This window comes from Anolis sagrei, chromosome 4 (assembly GCF_037176765.1).
Source record: "Anolis sagrei isolate rAnoSag1 chromosome 4, rAnoSag1.mat, whole genome shotgun sequence".
Lineage (NCBI taxonomy): Eukaryota > Metazoa > Chordata > Lepidosauria > Squamata > Dactyloidae > Anolis > Anolis sagrei.
Window position 1 is genome coordinate 192,298,019 of NC_090024.1, and position 22,006 is coordinate 192,320,024.

General features: G+C 41.8%; 1 protein-coding gene across 3 annotated transcripts in view; it reads left to right on the forward strand.

Annotated features, from left to right (window-relative positions):
• The first annotated feature begins 620 nt into the window (after positions 1-620).
• The window catches only part of SOX13 (SRY-box transcription factor 13), a 76,310-nt gene continuing 54,924 nt past the window's right edge, over positions 621-22,006 (forward strand). For all 3 annotated transcript variants that reach the window (XM_060773006.2, XM_060773008.2, XM_060773007.2), the window contains exon 1: positions 621-703. The gene's annotated coding sequence lies outside the window, so the exon portion shown is untranslated. The remainder of the gene's footprint in view (positions 704-22,006) is intronic.

Genomic DNA, 22,006 nt, shown 5'->3' on the forward strand with positions numbered 1-22,006 from the left:
GGAGAAGGAGGAGGAGGAGGAGGTGGTGGTGGTGGTTCTCCATTTCAGGGTGCCATTGTGCATTATGGGACTTGAGCACCCACAGATATTGATGTCCAAGTGGTGTGTGTGTGTGTCTTGGAACCAAACCAAAGGCTCGTTTTTTTTTTCTTTTATTGTATTTAGAAATTCTTAATAACTTTTTTTTCTTTGAAAAGAAGGGGAAAGCGCGCCCCTCTCGTTCGCCGCAGCGGAGTCTTCTCAAAGCCAGAGGCAAGCCTTCCTAAATTCCACCTGTTTGGGCGGAGGACCCAACTTCTCCTGAAGCAGCTGCTCCCTCCCTTAGTTAGGAAGGGGCAGGAAGGGAAACTTTATGGGGAAGGAAGAGAAGCAACACCCGGCTGGGGAAGTGGGCTCGGTGGAGGCCAAGAGCGGGAGCCAAGCATGAGCCTGTTTGCCTGGTGCCCCTTAAAGGGCCAAGGCGCGTCGGAGGGGAAGGGAGAGAGCACTGCCTTCCCTTCCCTTCCGCTCGGAGCCTGGTCCAAGCCCTCCATCCCTCCATCCTCCTTGTGTACAGAGAGGGAGGGAGGGAGGGAGGCGGGAGGCGTCCTGCGTCCAGCCCTCGGGGCGGGGCGCCGGGGAAGACAACAGCTCGCCGTCCGGAGCCCAGAAGGAGCCGCTCGCCGACGAAGGGAGTCGCGCCGAGGGCCAGCCCCACAGCTTAGTAAGTCTCGCCGGCCGGTCCTGCGTGGGAAGGAAAGAAGGGAGAGAAAGAGAGAAAGAGAGAGAGAGACCCCGACCCCGCATCTATCGCCCTGCGTGGCTCTCTTTTGCCCCGGGTGGATAGGAACTCTTTGCGGGAAGATGACATTTGCTCTTGGGTCTGTCTCTCCGGGAGTCTCCCCACCTTGCCTCTCTTTGGGAGGGTCTCTGCTCACTTGTGGTTTGGGATTGTCGCTTCGGAAGAAAGAAGGCGCGGGACACTGTCTGGAACCCCGTTCTAGGGTCAATGCAAACTGCATTACGTGGCTCTACACTATAATGTAGTTCCAAACTGAACTATAGGGCAGTCTAGATCTAGCCGTAGAAGCGCAACCGAACGCGCGCCGGCTTCTTTCTTTCCGTCCGCCTTCCTTCCTTCCTTCCTTCTTTCCTTCCGCGCGGAATTCTGTTTTGTGTTTACTTCCTTCCCTCCCTCCTTCTCTTCCCAGCATGTGAACTTCATTCATCTCTCTCTCTCTCTCTTTCTCTCTCTCTCTTTCCGGCTGAGTAATTGCTCCCGAGGGGGCTTTTAAAAAAAAAGGAAAGGAAAAGAAAAGGTCCTAGTTTCCAACAGACCTCACAACCTCTAAAGATGCCTGCCATAGATGCAGGCGAAACGTCAGGAGAGAATGCTTCTGGAACGTGGCCACAACTCGGAAAACACACAACCACTCAGAAAAGAAAAGGGAACGCGTGGGAGGCCGTCCCATCTGCACTGAAGAATGAAAGCAGTTTGGCGCCACTTTCACTGCCATGGGACATGCTTTAGGATCCCGGGAGTTTTAGTTTCACAAGGTCTATTGCTTTCCCGGCCAAAGGAGCGCCTTGCCAAACTACAGACCCCAGGATACTGTAGCATTGAGCCACAGCGGTTATTTTGACAGTGTAGATGAGGCATGGGCAAAGTTGGTCCCTCTTTAAGTGTTGTGGACTCCAACCCCCACCTTCCCAACAGCCTCAGGCCCCTTCCTTTTTCCCCTCAGCTGTTCATGCGGCTGAGGGGGGAAAGGAAAGGGCCTGAGGCTGTGAGGAATGGTGGGAGTTGATGTCCAAAACCCCTAGAGGGCCCAACTTTGCCCATGCTTGGTGTAGATGCACCCCTAGTGTAGTGCTTGGGGAACTACAAATCCCCGTGGCCAGTGGACATTAAAGGCAGTGGGAGGCAGTGACTTCTCCTTTGCTTTCAAGACAAGCCACCACAAGATGTGGTTGAGCTCGCAGTGTCCACACACTGTGGCCCTCTAGTTGTTTGGACCTCCAACTCCCAGAAGTCCTAACAAGCTTGTTCAATTGCCAGGAATTCTGGGAGTTGAAGGCCCAAACAGCTGGAGGGCTGCAGTTTGAGGATGCCTGGTCTAGTATTCCTAATATGCTCCAGAAAGAAAGGAGTTAAACTCTGTCTCTCTCTCTCTCTCTCTCTCTCTCTCTCTCTCCCCCCCCCCCCCCCAATCCCCTTCCCTCCTTCTCTCTCCCTCTCTTTCTCAATCTCTTTCTTTTTCAACTCCCCTTGGAATCAAACCAGACCATCAGGTTTTCCATCTCCCACCTTTTCTATTCAGCCTGCCCCCCTCTCCTGTTTGTGGGCAAGGGCTATTCTTGCCAGGCGCACTCATTGAGGGCAGATAGATCTAACTTCATCACAGAGGTCAGAACTGAGAGAGGAAGGGAGGGTGCAAAGGAGGTGGGGGCCCTTTCCAGCTGGAGACTCCCAGCCACTTTCTCTTCTTCCCGTTTCCTGCCTGCCTGCCTCCCTCGCCCCCATCTCCCGGCCCAAACAAAACAGTATATTTATAACTGGCTAGGGGCACTGTCTCGCCAGCCAGTCTGTGGGGTTCTGTCATACAATGATTTCATAGTCAATGGGTGATCGGCAGGGTGACGCTCGGACAGTTGTAGGCACCAGCAGAGGTCACCAAGCATGGCATAAAATCAGCCGCCAGACACTAGCCGGCTAAGAGGTTGGATCTCACTTGCAAAGAGTTGTGGTTGTTGTTATTATTTTACTGACACAAAAACACAGTACGTCACAGCAAACGAGATTTATATGCTGAATTTCGAGATCTATATGCTGAATTTTGTATCACAAAATCACAAGTCTAACACTTCCCAAGCGTCTAGGATGGTGTGATGTATTTTCGAATTATGCGCACAGTTCTAAGTAAGGTGGCCTTTTGCAGTTGACTGATCATGATTTTGTCGATGTTTATAGTTTCTAAATGCCAGCTGAGATCTTTTGGCACAACATCCAGTGTGCCAATTGCCACTGGGACCACCTGTACTGCAGTTCAGTTTTGAGGTCTTGATAATAGCTAAGTTTTTCCTTTTGTTTTTCGTCAATGCAACTGTCACCTGGTATGGAGACATCAATAATCCAAACTTTTTTCCCCTCATAATTATGTCTGGTGTATTGTGTTCAAAAACTTTGTCAGTTTGGATTCGAAAGGCCCCCAGTATTTTTGCGTGTTCATTTTCCACTACCTTTGCAGGTTTATGATCCCACCAGTTCTTTACTACTGGCAGTTAGTACTTGTGACATAAGTTCCAATGAATCATTTGGGCCACAGAGTTGTGCCTCTGTTTGTAGTCCGTCTCTGCGATTTTCTTGCAGCAGCTGAGAATATGATCAATGGTTTCATCCGCTTCCTTGAACAGTCTGCATTTTGGGTCATCCGCTGATTTTTCAATCCTGGCCCTAATTGCATTTGTTGTGATGGCTTGCTCCTGGGCTGCAAGAATCAGGCCTTCTACCTTCTTCAGTGTTCTATTAGTGAGCCATAACCAGGTTTATTATTATTGTTATTGTTATTATTATTATTATTATTATTATTATTATACAGAAAACTGATAAATATCCAAGAGTAATAGCTGAACACATACTGCTAAGGTCACATGCTTTGGCAACATTAAATATACATGAGTTCAGCATCTTCAAGTCTATCCCACATATTGGCTGCCAGTCAGTTTCCAAGCACAATTCAAAGTGCTGGTTTTAACTTTTAAAACCGTGTACGGTCCCGGCCCATATTACCTGTCCGAACGTATCTCCCGTTATGAACCATCATGAAGTTTAAGATCAGCTGGAGAGGCACTGCTCTTGATCCCACCACCATCGCAAACACGGCTGGTGGGGATGAGAGACAGGGCCTTCTCTGTGGTGGCCTCTCGGTTGTGGAACTCCCTTCCCAGTGACATCAGACTGGCCCCCTCCCTCCTGTCCTTTAGAAAGAAACTAAAGACCTGGTTGTGGGACCGAGCATTTGAACAGTAGCAGTAATTGGGAGTAAGACTGAATGTGATATGTATGACAATGGACTTTCCCAGAAAATAATTTTTAAACTGGCTTGATTTTAGCCAAATGTTTTTAATGTATTATATTTCAATGATTTGTTTTAAATGTGTCTATGGCTGTGGTTAGCACTCAAATGAGTACTTGTTGTGAAGCTGCTCTGAGTCCACCTCACCTTGGGGGGTGAGAAGGACGGGATACAAATGTATAAAATAAATAAATAAACAAAGAGGAGCTGGCACTACTAAAAAACTGACTTGGGATTCTTCTGCTTAAAAATCTTATCTGATTTCATGAAAGATATGCTGTTCGATGGAGAGAATCCTAAGTTAGAATAATAGAATCATAGAGTTGGAAGAACTTCGTGGGCCATCCAGTCCAATCTCTCCTGCCAAGAAGCAGGAAAACTGCATTCAAAGCACCCCTGACAGATGGCCATCCAGCCTCTGTTTAAAAGCCTCCAAATAAGGAGCCTCCACCACAATCCAGGGCAGAGAGTTCCACTGCTGAATTGCTGTCACGGTCAAGAATCTCCTTTCCTGTAGTTTGAAGCCATTGTTCCGCGTCATAGTCTCCAGGGCAGCAGAAAACAAGCTTGCTCCCGCCTTCTTATGACTTCTCCTCACATATTTATACATGGTCCTTATCATGTCACCTCTCAGCCTTCTCTTCTTGAGGATAAATATGGTCAGCTTTTTAAACCTCTCCTCATAGGGCTCATTCTCCAGAACCTTTATCATTTTAGTCACCTTCCTCTGGACACATTCCAGCTTGTCAACATCTTCCTTCCATTGCGGTGCCCAGAATTGGACAAGGTGTGTTCTGACCAAGGCAGAATAGAAGGGTAGCATGACTTTTCTGGATGTAGACACTATACTCCTATTTATGCAGGCCAAAATCCCATTGGTTTTTTTAGCTGCCTCATCACATTGTTGGCTCATGTTTAACTTGTTGTCCAGGAGGACTTCAAGATCTTTTTCACATGTACTGCTGTTGAGCGAGGCATCCCCCATTCTGTATCTTTGCATTTCATTTTTTCTGCCTAAGTGGAGTATCTTGCGTTTGTCACTGTTGAACTTCATTTTGTTAGTTTTGGCCCATCTCTCTAATGTCTTGGTGTTAATTTCTACAATGTGCATAATTGTTGGCTCGGTCAGTGAAATGACCACATTGTGCAGATAAGGCAGCCTGTTCTTGAATCATATCTGTTCCTGCCCATTGTGGAAGACTACTGCTTCCCATTATATATGTTGGAAACCACCCTGACTACCTTTGGGGAGATAGGGCGGTATACAAATAAAGTTTGATTATTTATTATAGTATTATTATTATTATAGCATAATTTCTTTGCAGTGGTGTGGGGAGTGTGTTTCAAAGTTTCTTCCCATGATTACTATATTAGCATCACACTATGTTCCCCTTCCAGTTTGTTTGTATGGGTTGGGAGTACATTGGGGATTGTTTGGTGTGTCTGACAAACTTGATTCCTGCAAGATGTGCCTTATAAAGGGGGTAAGATAGGAGCTGAGAGGATGACTGCATCAAGAACACAAGTCTGTAAAACAGGTTGACAGTATGTGGCTTTCCAGGGGTTGTTGAACTGCAGTTCCCATACTCCACATGATTCACTGCCTAGGGTTCATATGAATGAAATCCAACAATATCTGCAGGAGCATACTTTGATGGTGTTTGCTGTAATGCTTTACAGTAGGCTGTTAGGAATTGTGGGAGTTGAAGTCCAAAACACCTGGAGGGTCGTAGTTTGCCCAGGCCTGCTGTAAAGCCTGTGTAAGAGAAAGCAAAACAGCCTCATTTGAAGGCATGTTCCTCCTCCCTTAGTGCAATGGGTCCCTAGATGGTATCAGATGACAAGATGGTTGAAGTTCATCAACATCTGAGGAATGATGGGATCCCGTCAGCATGTGAGACATGGTTTAAAATGAACGAATGGTATTTGTCCTAAACAGTAATTGCAGGAGCAGTTATGTCCACTGAAGTTATAGAAACTTTGATATTCAACTTCGATCAACATGATTCTTAGATTTGGTCCTTTAAAGATTAAGCCTCACTGATGGTTGTTGCCTTGGACAGGTTGTTGCCTTGGACAGGTTGGATCCATAAATGTGGTGGAGTTCAGGCACTGGGTGCACCTACTCTATAAAATCAATTTTGGTTTGACATCACTTTGACCATCATTGTTCAATGCTATGGAATCATAAGATTTGTAGTTAGTGAGGCACCAGTGATCTTCTGACAGAGAAAGCTAAATATCTTGTGAAACTCCAGCTTCCAAAATTCTATAGCATTGAGCCATGGAAGTTAAAGTGGTGTCAAACTGTATTACCATATATCCTCAAGTATAAGCTGATTTTTCAGCCCTTTTTAGGCTGAAAAAGCCCCCTGCAGCTTATACTTGAATCAAAGTTATTTATTATTTTACTCTGTTGTTATTATTCATTTTATTACATTTATTATTTTATACTATTAATTAATATTACATTTACATTATTTTACTCTATTATTATTTTTATTATGTTTTTATTTTACTCTATTTATTATTATTACGTTTATTATTTTACTCTATTATTACTTTTACTATTATACTGTATTTCCATTAATTTAGTCTATTATTATTTTTATTACATTTATTATTTTACTCTATTATTATTGGAAGAATATGTAAGCACATTTACATCGAAGAAGGTTAGAATAATGGTTTGACAGTCTTATCTTAAATTACAGTGTAAATATTCAAAACATTTAACCTACTGATGCCTCAATTAATGTAATTTTATTGGTCTCTATTTTTATTTTGAAATTTACCAGTAGCTGCTGCATTTCCTACCCTCAGCTTATACTCGAGTCAATAAGTTTTCCCATTTTTTGTGGTAAAATTAGGTGCCTCGGCTTATATTCGAGTTGGCTTATACTTGAGTATATACGGTAATTCAACAGTGCAGAGACATCTTTTCTCTTGTGGTCCTTTCTGCTCTCTATATCCAAGAAGGAACCTGTAGAATTGGACTGTCAAGATAGTCCCAAGACAGCTGTGAGTGTTCAAAGATGGGGAGGGAGATAGATTACCTATGCAGCAGGTTTTCATGTGATATTTGATCAGGGCATACATCCACTGACTGGAATAGTAAATCTACAGTAAAGGGCATTTTCATATTTTTAAATATGCCTAGCTCTAGACTGAGATCTGGAGGAGTTGTTCAGATATCAGGGCTTTCCAGCATCTCTTGTGGTTGAGAATGTCAGTGCTTGCTTGTGAAAACCAAAGGATCGTTTGAAGTACTGCTCCATAAAATATTCTATAAGGCTGCCCAGGAAGGAGAATATACCTGGACATGTAAAGTATTAATGTGACAAATCTCTTTGTTTTGTTTCTCAATGAGCTATTATTGTCAGCAGCATTTTGTGAAGTACCATATATTTGTTGAAAGTCATCTCCCAACTTTTGGCAACCCAGTACTGTGATTTTCTTGGTAAGGTTCATTCAGAGGAGGGTTGACATTGCCTTCCTTTGAGGCTGAGAGAGTGTGACTACCCAAAGTGATCCAGTAGACTTCCAAGGCTCCCAGAATCATAGTCAAACCCTATTGCCATACTGGATTTTTTTGTGTGTCCGGAGCAACTTGAGAAAGTCACGTCTGGCCGTCTGCAAGGACGTTGCCCGGGGGATGTCTGAATATGTTACAACCCTGTGGGAATCTACTCTCATGTCCCCACATGGGAAGCTGGAGATGACAGACAGGAGCACACTTCTCGCGGATTCGAACTGCCGATCTTGGGCCAGCAGTTCAGCTGGCACAAGGGTTTAACCCATTGCACCACTGTGGCTCCTGCCATCCTGGATGTCCATGGAGAACTCAAGTGACATCTTCAAATGTCTCAGGCAATTATTCTTTTGCTGATTTGATGATATCATCTGGAAATATATTTACTCTGCCTACATGAAATCTGTATAATACAAGTAGAAAAATTGGATGCTTAAGGTTGAGTGGGTCTACACAATACTTAATTTCTCTATAGACATTTCTGAATATACAGAGTTCATAGTTTGAATGCTAAAGTGGAAACAAACATGTCATCAGGGGCGGAAAATGAATGTGTGAGATGAAGATGAAAATGTTATAATGCCCTTTCAGCTCCTTTGATGACAGGTTCCTGTTTGCAAGTAGGTACTCGCTGGATCAGCGATGAATGCACAGAACCATAATTTGTGTATGTTCTCAAGTTGTAGTTTGTTTATGTTATACAATATTGTAAACGGTTGTACTTGACATACATTATTTTTGAAGCTTTGCCTTATTTAGAATTTAGCTATAACAGGTTTCTTACTCATTATCACTGAGGCTGTATTTGTGAGTTATTCCCCACCCAGTTAGCATAGTTTATCTAGAAGTAGCAGGCAAATAATCCTAGTTATAGGATTATAGGCCAGCTCCAAAATTTGAAACCTTATCTAAAATTGCAGAACAACCTTTTGCATTCTGAAACCCAGTTTTGATCTCCCTGTGAACAATATTTTTTGGGGTGTGGATATTCTTGTATGTGTGCCAAGTTTGAGCACCTAGAATAATGTACTTTTGACAAGTGAAGCTTGTTCTAGTCAAGGGGGGTGGGGCGGTGGAGAAGGTAATTGCTTAACTCTTTAGTCAGTCTGACCTGTGAGTGATCCATGCAAGAAGAAACAGTGGCTGCGTGCAGAGTACAGACATAAAGTTGAGAAAATTAAATACTAGCCATTATGGGAAAAAATTACTTGGCTGTCTGGTCTGGTTCTGTTCTTGTTGTTCCTTAGCATTTCAATTGCCTTAACCTTGCTGTCATTCTGCAGAGATTAGCTTTCCCCACACATCGGTCTTCTGTGTTTTTAAAATGTTGTGTAGCATTCACATGCACACACTAACATACAGGATACTTTTTCCAAAAAGAGAAGCAGATTTTATGCAGAAGACTTTCATTTGCTTCTTTGAGGAATGTTTAGACACGCTGTGCTTGAGGTGACACTATCACCATTCACGTTAATCAACTTTGAACTCTAGTAATATCTGGTTCTGCTCTTAATGAGTAGGACATAACCATTTTGGTTGTGGCATCACAACTGTAGAATTGAACTTATCCTTGAGTTCATCATTCAGAAAATGCCCACTCTTAATGCCTACCTGAGATGCCACATGCACAAATCTGGTTTCAGTACCAAGGTGTAGGTAGCATTGTCATTCCTAATTATGCCTTCAGGGTGGCTTAGTGATGGGGTATTTTGGGAAAGTAAAATTGCACTTTTCAGATGCCTGTTTTTCTTTGGAGTGTCGCTTCTTTTTGTTCCACAGTTACTAAGGCTCGCCAAGAGAGGAGGCTCCCATAAAAGACCACTTTGTCCAATGCAAGCATGGAACAAACCCTTTGGTTCTACCTGTCTTAACCACTGCTCAGGATTAGGCTATTGGTTGTTAGGACTATATTTCAGAGGAAGTAACTGGCAAAAATGCTTCATCAGTATTCCTTACTTAAGAAAATCCTGAAAAATTCATGGTTGCCATGAGTTAACAGGCAACTTGAAGACACTTTAGACCCAAAGATGGAATGGGAGGCGGGGATGTTTCTTAGGATACGAGGCGAATCTTGATTCAATACAACATTTGCTAAGGCTGCAAAGAATAGCTCTATTCTCTGCAATAGTTTTCCAGACTCCCAAATGGGAAATGTAAAATTTCTTGAATTTTTTAAAGATTGGGGAGAAAAAAGGTTCAGCTTACCCCCTGAAGAAAATTATAGCTGTTCAAAAAAAATTGAAAATGATGCAAACTTTACAGATTGAAGATAAGTGGATTATGGGTAAAACACATAAAATGTATTATGTCTAATTAGACTTGGCATAAAATTATCATGTCTGGAACACACAGAGTACAGCTTATTCAGACATTAAGTACAAGTTAAATGTACTTGTTTATTTGTTTACTTTTTGTTTATGAGGAGCAGGCAAAACCACACCAACAGAGGAAGCTCAGTATTAGCAAAACAAAATAAATCATTTTGTCTCTTCCAATCTTCCATGGTATCAAGCAAACATAGTACCTGTCCCCATAAAAAGAACTGGTGAAGGAAATTAGCAGTAGGAATCGTAAGCTTGTCATTATATAACTAGTCTTACATAAAGATATCCCCGTTACACAGTTTTAAGAAATATTTTGAGTGTAAATATATGAGCAGAGAACTAGTATGATGTAGTAGTTTGAGCATTGGACTAGGACACCGGGAGGCAAGATTTGAATCTCTTTCAGATATGAAGCATTTATTTTTTTCATTATAAGTTTACTATTATTATTATTATTATTATTATGCATTATTTTGTATTATTCCTGATGTTGTTTGCACTTTGTAAGGTGTTGAATGTTCGCCTGTTTCTGTGTGTAAACTGTCCTGAGTTCCTTTTGGGAGAGAGGGCGGTCTAGAAATAAAGTTTTATTAATTGTTTTTGTTGTTGTTGTTATTATTATTATTAGGAATCCACTTAGACCAGGGGTCCCCAAACTAAGGCCTGTGAGCCATATGCAGCCCTCCAAAGTAATTTACCAGGTCTTTAGTCTTAGGGTCACTCTACACCTGAAATGACTTTAGTACATAACAATCCAAATTAACTTGACTATCTCATCAGCCAAAAGCAAGCCCACACTTTCTGTGCTGGCATGGTAGTGCCAGGAGATTTGAACCTCTTTTTCTTGCACTGCTAGTTTGTATGAATTGATTTAAGCAATGCTTTTTGCAATCAGGTAGCTTCCCCAAGTTGCAGTCATAGGGCCAGCAACCTGACAATCATCGTGAGAGTCTTTAGACCCACCGTTTTCCCAGGGTTTTGGAGGCAAAGGAGGACTTTTGTTCAGTCTCGCTGTTTGAAGCCTAGCAGCAGGACGTGTGGGTTTCTCTATCCCACCACTCACAGGTCTGCTGGGGTAGTAAAAGGATAGTTCCACAGCTTTGCTGGGGGAATACTGCCAGCCTTTTCTGGGGCAACAGGACAGTTCCTACAGCCTTCGTGGAGTAGATCTAAAGGACACCTTTCAGCTTGGCAGATCTACAGAAATCTTGTCTGGTAAGGGACCACTCAGGCTATCCATAAAATAGCTTGGGGCCGGGAGTAGGGGCCTCACGCCAGCAAGGTAAAGAAAGATTGCCCAAGGAGGGGTCAGAAGATTTCCTTAAGGAAGAAAGGAACAGTTTACCACCACTTGCCTGCCCTTGATAGCAGATTGAGGAAGCTACTGGTTTTCCAAGGCTATAAAGCATTTTATTCATTTGTTTGAAGATTTAAGCCCAAATAAAGAACTTTGTTGAACTTATTTTGAGCCCCAATAGAACTTTGTGTTGGGAAATCTAAGGGGCCCTTCAGCTGAGGCACCCTGGCATCCTGTTGGGCATACAGAAGGCATGTCCTGTAAACAGACATTATTTCAGGCCCAGCGTGGGACAGCACACTTTCCATTGAAATACTGGTAAGTTTATCTTGGTGAGAATATTTCTTCTTTTAAAATATTGTATTATTCTTTCATTTTTTTTTGCACTAGAATCATAGAATCATAGAATCAAAGAGTTGGAAGAGACCTCATGGGCCATCCAGTCCAACCCCCTGCCAAGAAGCAGGAATATTGCATTCAAATCACCCCTGACAAATGGCCATCCAGCCTCTGCTTAAAAGCTTCCAACCACACTCTGGGGCAGAGAGTTCCACTGCTGAACGAACTAGAAATAAGATATGTACAGTGTGCATAGCAATTCTTTCATGTATTTCCCCAAACTATAGTCCAACAGTCTGAGGGCCGTGAACCAGCTCTCTGTTTAAAAAGTTTGAAGACAAAGCAGATTCTGCTAAGCAAACACCATGATAGGGTCGCCATAAGTGATAAATTATTGAAAGGCACTCAGCCACAAAATCATATAAACATTTTGCATTAAATGCTTTATCTTTCACTGTAATTTCTTTAAAAACCCAGAAAAAAAGGTTTCAGTAAAAATGAAGAGAAATCTCATGAATTTTCCCCATTCTAGCCTTCACATTTGTATCCAGAACTACTTAGTTCCGTGCAGCAGCTGCCTAGACTAAACAGCACAGCTTTCCTGGCTAGAAAGAGAATCCTTCTTATGAAATATTGTGGTTTGTGGAAGGGAAATAGGCCTTCCCCTTCCCCATTTTGAAGGATAAGCTAAGCATCCCTACTGTTATCTTGAAGTCTTAATATTGACCTTTTACTGGTATTGTTGTTCATTCATTCAGTCGTCTCCGACTCTTCGTGACCTCATGGACCAGCCCACGCCAGAGCTCCCTGTCGGCCGTCACCACCCCCAGCTCCTTCAAGGTCAGTCCAGTCACTTCAGGGATGCCCTCCATCCATCTTCCCCTTGGTCGGCCCCTCTTACTTTTACCTTCCACTTTCCCCAGCATCATTGTCTTCTCTAGGCTTTGCTGTCTCCTCATGATGTGGCCAAAGTACTTCAACTTTGTCTCTAGTATCCTTCCCTCCAATGAGCAGTCGGGCTTTATTTCCTGGAGGATGGACTGGTTGGATCTTCTCGCAGTCCAAGGCACTCTCAGAACTTTCCTCCAGCACCACAGCTCAAAAGCATCGATCTTCCTTCGCTCAGCCTTCCCTAAGGTCCAGCTCTCACATCCATAGGTTACTACAGGGAATACCATGGCTTTGACCATGCAGATCTTTGTTGCCAGTCTGATGTCTCTACTCTTTACTATTTTATCGAGATTGGACATTGCTCTCCTCCCAAGAAGTAAGCGTCTTCTGATTTCCTGGCCACAGTCTGCATCTGCAGTAATCTTTGCGCCTAGAAATACAAAGTCTGTCACGGCCTCCACGGTTTCTCCCTCTATTTCCCAGTTGTCAATCATTCTTGTTGCCATAATCTTGGTTTTAGGTTAACTTGGTTTTAGGTTTACTGGTATTAGGTTAACAGAAAACCATGTAACATGCATTCCATATGGAATATCTATTAAGCATAAATGCACAAGTCCAAAATAATTTGCTCTGTGTATGCATGTTTTATCTGTATCTTGATGAGTAGTCTGTGAATGAACTTAAAATGTTGTCTCTGTGTTTTTTTCTAACTCTTGTTTTTTGTTTGTTACACATTGTACTTCCCTGGACTTTGGCAGACTGGTGGTGGTGGCTTTTTGTCTTCTGAGGAGATCTTCTTGAGTTAGAATTTAATCCTAGGCTTTCCGAGCAAGATAATATGCTTCTGCTATTATAGGTAGATTATTAGGTTGCAATGGTTGTTTCTGATGTCGCTTTTTTCTTGAATGTTGCTATGATATTTTAAACTCAATTAAATTATTCTTGAAACCTGTTTGTAAGTTATCATGAGGATCTTAAGTATCAAAATCATTGTCTTTTATTATCATCATTGCCAGCATCATCATCATGCTTGTTTCTTCGCAGGTTAGCAGTTACATAGTATGAGAAACCATTCCATAGTTCAAGGTGATTGAATCCCAGTCCTACCTGGTTGGGAAAGATACTGTACAGAAAGTCATAACATCAGCTGTCAGTGTCTTGAAGCAGCAAGAAGGTTAAAAACTTGTCATCAGTCCTCAAGTCACAATCTCTTTTTAATATCTGCTTGTAGGACTGGATTGACATCCATCCTGTGGCCAGAATCCAAAGAGCTGAGTGTAGCAGAGTTTGGAAAAGTTAATTTTTTGGACTACAAACCCCATAATCCCCTACCATGCTGGTGGGGGGATTTATAGTCTTAAAAGTAGCATTCCAAATTCTACTGTACACATAGCTATGTACTCAAATGATGGGGATGTGAGATTTTTGTATAACATCCCATCAGTGGAGATACCTTGTTCCCGTGATAACTCTTTCAAGAGTGAATTTCTCTTCACAAGGGTAGATTTTTCTCACTTCCTGTTATCTCGCCCTGTTCTTAACTATGAGTCATTTGTAAGTCGGATGTTTATAACTCAGGGACTGCCTGTACAAAGCCGAAAGTCTCAATTGTCCATATATGCATACGAACTGGATGTCTTAAAACATAATGTGATATGTAACAGACCCTGCAAATTAGAGTGAGCAAATGTTTTTCGAACTGGAAGAATTTGATACTGATTCTGATACTCAATGCTTTTCATCTAATCTTTTAGGTGGCGCAGTGGGTTAAACCCCTGTGCCGGCAGGACTGAAGACCGACAGGTCACAGGTTTGAATTCAGGGAGAGGCAGATGAGCTCCCTCTATCAGCTCCAGCTCTTCATGCGGGGACATGAGAGAAGCCTCCCACAAGGATGATAAAAACATCCAATCATCCGGGCGTCCCCTGGGCAACGTCCTTGCAGACGGCCAATTCTCTCACACCAGAAGCAACTTGTGGTTTCTCAAGTCGCTCCTGACACAACCAAAAATCTAATCTTTGGGTTAGTTTTAATTTTTCACATTTCTGTTCCATACTTACATTTGGATCCCAAATCTATCTACTGAAAAGGTGAACCATTGTTCCAGTGTGGCTTATTCAACAGTCTGTTAGGATTGCAATCCAAGGCCTACATCCAATTATTAGTAGCAGCTAGAAGAGACTCTTGAATCAACAAGATCTTGATACAGTCTTAAGTGTACATTTTGAAGTAATGCACACATCTGTGTAGAGTTTATATATAACCTTTTTCTTGACAGTAACATATAGACGTTATTATGACAATTATTATTTGGTACCGAGTCAGCTTCGACTTGTGTCCATCCTATGAACGAAAGTCCTCCAAAAGCCCTACCATCAATAGCCTTGCTCAAATTCTGCAGACTCAGGTTGTGTCTTTTTATTGTTTTATTTATGTATTTTAAATTGTGTTTGTATTTTAACTATATCTTAATACTTGAGGTTATTGTGTTCATTAATCAAATTTATTAATTCAAGCATATGGTGGGCAATCTGAATCCCAATTTTGGGGAGAAAAAATGGAATGCCAATCCCAGAAATAAAGGAACAATGCATTCTTGGGCCTCCTTGTACTCTTAAATAGTTAAAGATGAGGCTTTGGCCCCTAACCTCTTGATCTTTGGAACTATTTATAGGGGCAAAAGGTGGTGGTATCCTGTTTATCTTGTTCTTCCCATGACAGATTGTGTGTGACAGATGTAAGCTATCTAACTGCCCAACAACTGGAATATAGGTTCTTTCACACAGCAACTAATCAATAGGCCCTCCTGACCCTCTTCCCTCACTTTGAAGAGTATTGCACTATCCCCACCGAGTGAAATATGCTCCCTGCTATGCGTAGAGGAACCACAGGCTGCCGACTTTGCTGCAAGCTGTGTACACCTCCAACCAGATTGTTTCCTTTGCACTAATGAGTTTTTAATCATTGGATTCTTGGCTGAGAAGCGGTTGAGTTCAAAGAGCTCTATTCATTTCATGCAGGAGGAAAGTTGGCCTAGCTAGAAGCTGAAACTTTTTGGAAATGAAGTTGTGACTCAAAGGACTCAACACTTCCTCTCAATCCGCAACCAACACTCATGCTTACTGCACTTAATCCACCTGCTACAACGCCATATGCCCAAACCTGGAACGTTTCCAGTCCTAAACAATAGCCTTTGGTCTGATTTGGGACTACTGGGAATATTTAAAAAGACAGAATGAAGAGGAGAATGGAATGCTTGAACTGAATACTCTCACACATTGACTGGAGCTTGGGCCAACTGGTGCTAAAATACCAAGAAAATTAGAGAAGTGTGGCCATGCATAGCTTCTGGAAGATTAAACTGATCCACATACAGTTGTGATGATAAGCTAAACGATGTTTGCCTTCCTTTAACCAAAATATAATAAACAGTGCTTAGTGGATGCCCTTGTGCTAGCAGGACCGCCGAACGAAAGCTCGGTCGTTCGAATCCAGGAAGCGGGGTGAGCTCCTGTCTGTCAGCTCCAGCTTCTCATGTGGGGACATGAAAAAAGCCTCCCACAGGATGGTGAAACATCTGGGTGTTCCCTGGGCAATGTCCTTTAAGGTGGCCAATTCTCTCACACCAGAAGCGACTTGCAGTTTCCCAAGTTGCTCCTGACACGAATAAAAAAGTGGGTGTCACTGACTCGGGTCCCTTCTACACTGCCATATAATGCAATCTACACTGACTATTCAAAGCAAAAGAGGAGATCTGTCTCCCTGTTCCCTCTCACCTTCAGTTGAGGCTCTGGTTTCCAGCCTGTGTGAAAAATGCAAATTGGGACAGGAATCTGAAATTCTGTCTTTCCACAACAGAATGTTTCCTTAACATCCATGCTTTCAATATGCACAACAGACCACTATCTTTTCAATCAAAACTACTCACTGCTGGTTACTGTTTTCTGGACTCTTCCTAAGCAATGACACAGTGTTTTGAATTGCCTTGGGTGGGTGGAAATGGGAAGAATGTTTACTGGTCCCTTTGTGTAGTCGGTTGGCCTATAACCTTTTATGATGATCAGGACTGCTTCACTTGCACAGTTGGAGGGGGATAAAAGCAATTGACTGGGATTTTGCATGCATGGCTGAATGAAGATGATAGCAGTACTTTAGAGCCTGAAATTAGTGTCTGTTTTCAATGAAGGATATTCTCACCAGGCTGTATTTGGGAGGTTTTTTAAAAATATATATATATTCAAAGAGACAATCCAAGCCTCTCTTCCATTCAAACACAAAGAACTGTGCTAGGTCTATTATGCTTTTATGAGTGCCCCCCCCCCCTCCTGAAAAGGTCCTAATATCCAAAAAGCAAGGACCAAACAAGGATGCTTCTAGTACACACGCAGACCAAATGTGTCCCCCCCGTAATTTATAAAATGAGGGTTCATTTCTCTTTGATCCACCTAGTGAATTCATGATCAGAATCACACTTTTGCAGTATGAAAAAATGCAGTGTTTGAAGAAGTCCCCAGTGTTCTGTGGGCCCATGTCATAACAATGCTGTTGTCTTGAAAAGCATAAGTCAGAACCATTACTGCTTGCAACAGATAAAGGAAGCGATAAAAGCCTTCCTTCACATTTCTTGATGGCAAAACCTATTCTGCCTCTCAATTTACAGGTACTTAGGAGTACATATATAGTTCCTGCATATAGTATTTTTTTGGCTCTCCTTAACAAGTCCCTTTATTCTCACATTTTACTACTAAAGATTTAATAGGGATGTGTTGCATGCTTTAACTGCTAATACTGTTTATACTAAATATTTCCTTTATATTACAATAGCAATAATATGTGGCTAACCTGGAACCAGAGTTCTTTTACCGTTAATCTGTGAATTAACAGAAACTCACTGTTTGCACACATGTACGCAGTGCACAAATGTGAGTGATCCATAAGTGTGAGTCAAAGCACCCATTAAGAAGGATTGCTTAGGTTGCTGATTCTTTTCAAGAATCCTAAAGCGCTGATTTGATTAATTGTTTAGAATGATGCAGTGGTTCCCAAGCATTGGTCCTCCAGGTGTTTGGGACCAACTCCCAGAAACTCAAACCAGCTTGGTCACAAATGCCAGAAATTCTAGGAGCAGAAGTCCAAAACACATGGAGGGCCAAAAGTTGGGAACCAATGTAGTAATAGATTCAAACATTATGATTGTTTTCCCATTGATTTCAAATTATGGTGGCTCTGTGCATGAGAGATCTCCAAGTCACCCTGTCATTAACAGCCCTGCTCAGGTCTGGCAGACTTGACAGGGGCAATTGCCAAGATTCCTTAGGGCTCTGCATTGTTAAATTAGACCTGTATTTTCAAATAGGGAATGTTGTCATATTAAGATATGTCCCCTCTAAATTAGACCCATAGCTGCTTTATGGCTAAGACAGAGGTGGTCAATGCCCCAAGTACCCCCCATATCACCACAGGCTCTGTTACAGCTGATGAAGTTAGATGACCACCATTAACACTCCTCAAACTGCCTCAATTGGAGTTTTGACTCTATGATATGGGAGGATGTCACAGTGTTACCGCACACCTCAGAATGGCTCCAAGAATGGCCTTCCCTTTTGGAAAGTCAGAAGGAGTTGAAGAAAGGTATGAAAAAGTTAGAGAGCCAACACAGTCCATCTGCTTTAGTCTTTCTCTCCCTGGTGGGGCAGCAGGCTAAATCGCTGAGCTGCTGAACTTGCCGATTGAAAGTTTGCAGGTTCAAATCTGGGGAGCAGCATGAGCTCCCACTGTTAGCCCCAGCTTTTGCCAATAGCAGTTCGAAAACATGCAAATGTGAGTAGATCAGTAATTACCGCTCTGGCAGGAAGGTAATGGTGCTCCATGCAGTCATTCCGGCCACATGAGCTTGGTGGTATCTAAGGTCATGTGATACCGCCAGCTCTTTGGCTTAGAAATGGAGATGAGCACCACCTCCCAGAGTCGAACTCAACTGGTCTAAATGTCGGGGAAAACCTTTATCTTCACCCTATGTATTTAGCTACATAACTACAGCCAATTAATTGGATGATAATGACCAAAGAAGATGGGTGGGATTTCAAGTACTTAAGTTAAACTTCTTATGATAAATAACAACAACAATATATCAAGATATTTCGCCCATTGTTTTGAATCTTTATTAGGCAAGAAGACCAAATGCTTTTGTGTGCTTATGATTGACCGTTCTGTTGGAAGCTGATGAAAAGAAAGCTGTCCTGTTGTATCTCAGAAATGGGCATTTATACTATTCTGTAGATTTCCCTGTTATATAGCTCCACAATGTCCTATAACATACTTCCACAAATGATCAGTTTGAAATGCCCTCCTACTTTAGCAACTCTTCATTTCCTATGTTTTCTTAGACTGTTCCTTTTTCTCAGCACTCCTATTTAAACTGCAGTAGTTTCCTTACTGTAGAATGAAAAAATCTGGCAGGCAAACAGTAAGCTCATTTGAAATGTATTGCTGCAAATTTGTTCTATAGATGCCATGGACTACTAAAAAGACAAATAAATGGATCCAAAAGCAAATCAAGCATGGACCATCATTAGAAACCAAAATGACTAAACAGGGATTATCATATTTTGGACACACCATGATAGCTTAACTCACTGGAAAAATGGAAAGCAACTGGAAAAGACATATTACAAGTTATTGGCTCATTCAATTAAGCTATGGCTCTAGGTTTACAAGGCCTGAGCAGGACTGTTAACACAGGGTCTTCTGAAGATGTCTCATTCCAACAGTTGCCATAAGCTGAAGCTGACTTGATAGCAGAAAACAATATCAAAAACAACATTCTATAATGGCCTAGTTTAAATGTGTATGCTGTTATATCAATTTATTTACAAACATTAAAGCAAAGCTATATAATCTTCTTCACATTTTAATAATAAGAAAAGGATAATCATTATGATGTAAGCTAACATTTCAAAAAATCAGCCTCTGCTGGCCCATACACAGATTTAAGCAAGTAAAGAAGTACAGAGAATAACAGCAAACCTGTGTTAAATTGAATTCAGAGCATAAAATATTGGGTTCGAGGAACCTTATAGATAATACTGGATGACAATGAGCTTAAAATGGATTTGGTTAAATCAATATGTTTCAAAGTCCTCTTCATCTACAAATTGTTTGCACCTGTTTAGCACATTGGTAGTATTGTAAACATTAATTGATGCATACTTAGTTGTTGTAACTCAGGGTTGAAGTGTTTTAATCGTTTTTGTAAACTGTTTCTCTTAATATTATCAACTATGAAATGCAGGCAGACCTCAAATTACAAACATCCAACTTACAAACAACTCATAGTTAAGAACTGGGGCGAGACAACAGGAAATGAGAGAAATCTACCCCTAGGAAGGGAAATTCACTCTTGAAAGAGTTCTCATGGGGAAAAGTGTCTCCACTGAAGATTTCTCACCCCCGGTGGCGCAGTGGGTTAAACCCTTGTGCCGGCAGGACTGAAGACCAACAGGTTGGAGGTTAGAATCTGGGGGGAGCACGGATGAGCTCCCTTTGTCAGCTCCAGCTCCCCATGTGACATGAGAGAAGCCTCCCACAAGGATGGTAAAACAGCAGAACATCCAGGCATCCTCTGGGCAACGTCCTTACAGATAGCCAATTCTCTCACACCAGAAGCAACTTGCAGTTTCTCAAGTCTCTCCTGATACAAAAAAAAAACCCAAACAAAAAACAAAACCAATCCTTGTTTCCACAACAAGCCATTTTTTTTTCAAAATCCAATCACAGGGACAGAAAGTGAGATAACATCTGAATTAGGGGCACAGACAGCAAAGCAAGCTTCATTGGGATGTTAGCCTTTCCTATGCTATCCAAAGTTAATATGTATGTGGCTGGAGTTACATTTTAAAATGTACCAGTTCCAACTTACATACAAATTATACTTGAGAACTAATCTACAGTACTTATCTTGTTTGTAACTTGGGGATTGCCTGTACAGGGATACTGCTCACTACAGTGAATTATATGGTAACTAGGGATGGCTTGAGCTTTGGACTAAAACTCTGAAAACCTCACTTTCTTAATGCATGCACCTAGGATTTAAACATTGTGTATTTCTGCCAAGTTAATAATTGAATGTTAAATCACCAATTAATTTATCACTAGAAAATGCAGCAGACCAATAATTATTCCAGAAACACTAGTGACAGCATAATTCTACAGATGGACCATCCTTAGCAAATTACAGCCACCTGCATATTTATATTGGGAAACACAGAGGGGAGCTGTTCCTGTTATCTTTCAGAAATGCCATATATGCCATCCTCTAAATTCCTGTCTTATATAAAATAGGCCAAGAATGTCCTATAAAATTATTATTATTGAATCAGTAGTACTAATTTGAATCAATATTATTGTTGATAATGTACAATTTATTATCTCAGTAAACAGAACCAGTGACAAATAGTTATTTTAAAAAAAGAGAACAAGATGAATCTATTTTTAAAATTTAGCTTGAAGTCTAGTTTAATAAAAATGACAATTTTTTATATAAAAAGGAATAATTTTCCACAAAATAGCAGGTCAACTGAGAGAAAGTGAGATGAACCCATACCTAGCTATAGCTACAAAAAGGTTATTTCTTAGGCTTTGATCAAATTAGTGGAATATGCACAACCTGGTGGCTCCTGGTAGTGCAGCGGGTTAAACTGCTGATCTGCTGAACTTTCTGACCAAAAGATCGGTGGTTCGAATCCAGAAAGCGAGCTGAGCATCCGCTGTTAGCCCCAGCTAGCAGTTCAAAAACATGCCAACCTAGCAGTTCACAAACATGCAAATGTGAGTAGATCAATTGGTACCGCTCCAGTGGGAAGTAGATCAATAGGTACCGCTCCAGTGGGAAGGTGCTCCATGCAGTCATGCCAACCACATGACCTTGGAGACATTTATGGACAATGCTGGCTCTTCGGCTTAGAAATGGAGATGAGCACCACCCACCAGAGTCTGACACGACGAGACTTAATGCGAAGGGGGAACTTTTACCTTTACTTTATGCACAAATCCGGCTTTTGAACTGGGTTCTGCAACTTAAAATCCAGGTGATTTAGGCTATATTTCAGAGAAGGGAACTGGCCAAAACATCTCTAAGTATTCCTTGTATAAGAAAACTCTATGAAATTTATGGGTCGCCATAAGTCACCTGGGGACTTGAAAGCACATGCACGCAAGTCTGATTTGTGGACAAAGAAAGGGGCTTGTTTCTTGATTCCATGTCACAGTGGGAAACCCATGGCAGGGCTTGGAGGCAGAACACATTGCTGCAGGGTAGGAGTCTTATAGCTACTTTTCGCCACCTTTCACACTTGTAAAAAGAGCTGTAGTGAAAGACAGGGGGAAATGCCATATCTTTTAAAGCTGACCTGGAGCCCAGCGGGGTTGCAGACCATAAAAAGGACACCAGTCTACAGAAGAGAGCAATCCCAGCTGAGCACACTTAAAGTGTCACCTTTAAGGAATACCACTACTTTTCATGCTGTGGCAGAAAGAGCCTTGTGTATATCCCCCACCACCCCATTTGCT